The sequence below is a fragment of the Neofelis nebulosa genome, chromosome Y, assembly GCF_028018385.1.
Source record: "Neofelis nebulosa isolate mNeoNeb1 chromosome Y, mNeoNeb1.pri, whole genome shotgun sequence".
NCBI lineage: Eukaryota > Metazoa > Chordata > Mammalia > Carnivora > Felidae > Neofelis > Neofelis nebulosa.
Window position 1 is genome coordinate 2,047,469 of NC_080801.1, and position 2,551 is coordinate 2,050,019.

General features: G+C 48.2%; 1 pseudogene; it reads right to left on the reverse strand.

The window, feature by feature from the left end:
• Positions 1–1,537: 1,537 nt before the first annotated feature.
• LOC131503524 (uncharacterized) lies at positions 1,538–2,305 on the reverse strand (annotated as a pseudogene).
• Positions 2,306–2,551: the final 246 nt, after the last annotated feature.

Consider the following 2,551-nt stretch of genomic DNA (forward strand, 5'->3'; position numbering starts at 1 on the left):
GCCTGTCTCTCTCTGTCTCAAAAATAAATAAACATTAAAAGAAAATTAAAAAAAAATCACAACTCTCATTATTGCCCTAAAAAGCTGCCAAGCAGAGAGAAACCGTAATCTTGAAGATTTAATAGGTCATGTTTCAGCCTGGGATGGATGGTTCTATTGCAGAACACTTAAACTTGAAAGAATAGTGGTACAAACTCACTCCTTGGCCCCTCCGATATCGCAGTAAAATCTGGCTGCAGCACCACTGACTAAAAACCATTAAGTCTCGCTGCCACCAATAACTGAGGTCACTTGGATAATCCAGAATTCCATGCTGGGCCACAAGATATAAACACGATCATGAAAGTGAAAAGTACTCTGTGTGGCTCTTCTGTTTGATCCCTCTGGTCTTTGATTGCCAAGCAAAAGACCAATACGTGCCAACCTAACTGTGCATGGACATAAGATAATAAAGGAAAGTCCTGGAGCAAAACTGTTAACCAACTGCCATGATATTTATAAGAGTGATGCTTGGTAATGTGGATATTTGCTGTTATCCAACAACAACGACAAAAACAAGTGAGGAAAATCTATTTTGCCCAAAGATAACCTCAACCAGGTATTTGGTGCCAAAAACAATGTACCACCGCTCTAGATCAGTAATACTTCAGAGAATTCCAACGGCTATTATGTATGCAGCTTTAGTCACCACACTTACCCCTACTCATTTATTCTATGTGATTTCCATTTTAAAATAAATTATCCTGGAAAGATTCCCAGATCAGTATGTGAGATTGGTACAAAGCCAAGTCATTTCCAAGTGGATTCCATCCATGTCCATAACCAGCACCAGTTTTTTATTTATTTATTTATTTATTTATTTATTTATTTATTTATTTATTTATTTATTTATTCATTCATTCATTCATTCATTCATTTAGTTATTTATTTATTGAAAATCACTCATTGGTTTTTAATAGAAACCGTGTGGTTTCTCAATGCACTTTCAATTTTACCCACTTATAAAGAATTTCCCAAGTTAATTTTACTCAACAAAACTTCCCGAGTGTCTACCATTTCCTTTAGGAGCTCAGTAAACATAAACATTACAATTCAATATAAAATCTTTAGAAACGTCTTAAGAATGTGTACACAGTTGAACTTTGAATCTTTTGGTTTGTAATCACCGAGCCCATGACATTCAAAGCCATACAAATCCTTACATTATTAACAGTGATACGCTTGAATTTCTTAGAAATTCTTCGAAAATATCCTTGGTCAAAGCGCTGGAATCCAGTTAACTCGGAAAGGTGTGGGACTCAGAATACCCACTATTGCCATTGGTATTGAGAATACCAACTATTGCAACAACTTTCCACACATATTCGATCTTTCGTCCAGAAAGAGTGGCAGTCAAAAAAGGAGAGAAAGAAAGAAAATGAGGCGGGAGGAGCCAGAGGTGGGTGAACAGCAAGGAAATTCTAGCTTTATTACACAAGCATGGAACCAACTTCCTTTGGAGTGGGTGGGGGTGGAATAGCTTCTTCTGAAGACTTCAGACCAATGAGGGAACAAGAGAGAACATGGATCTGCCCCTACAGTCCTGGAGACATCTCAATCTGGGGTTAGGAAGAAAGGGGACCTCCCTTGCGGTCCAGGGGTCTCCTCCCTCCGCAGACCTGGTGCTGGGAGACAGCAGAGGGCACAGCTGCCCCGGAGTCCCAGAAGGCGGCGCCGTATCCCGGGGGCGCTGGCCGGGACCGTCTGGTGCTTCTTCTCCTGTAAAGTGCACTAGGAGACGCGGTCCCGGCTGTCCCTAGTTCATCCCTCCAGGCACAACCCGTCTCGGGGCTGAGAAGTCGCGCGGCGGTGGCCCGCATCTCCCGCCCAGGCACTGGGAAGAGGCGGAGTCTCACCACGGGTTCCAGGTTCACTCCCAGGACTTGGCGCGCCTGGCGTAGCGCTTCTGGCAGGCTGCTCTCGACCCACACGTCGCCTACTACGCGGATGGTGGGGAAGGTGGTCAATGTCGGGGTGGCCGCCCTTCCACTCTCCTCCAGGGTGCGGCCCCTGGAGCACGGCCCGGGTGCCGCGTGCTTACGGGGGCTGCTGTCTTCCCGGGACGGTGGCGGCGGGGGCGGCACCTTCCTCTGGCCGACCGCCACCGTCCGGGCTCAGTGGCGCCTCCGCCTGGCAGCTGGCGGGCGCGTCTGGAGGCGGGCCTCGGGGGCTGCTGCCTCCGCATGGCCCCTCCTGCAGCGCTAGAGGCTCCTCCTATGGCTGCTGGGGCCAAGGCCGCCCTGGGCCAGCGCCTCCGCCTCTTCATGCTGCTCAGGATGTGAGGCCACTGGGGGCCGCTGCGCTTGCCAGGTCTCGCGGCCGCCTCACGACCCTAATGAATTTCCTACCATGAAGCCAAATCAGGAGGCAGGCTGTGAGAGTTACACCGCAGTTGCTAGGAGACCAGGCGCTTTGTGAGGTCACAATGTCTGCATATCTTATCACGGTGGGCTGCCCAAAGCTGCCTTAGGTTTGGCTGTGTTTCAGATTATGCCCTTGAGAAAGACCTGCA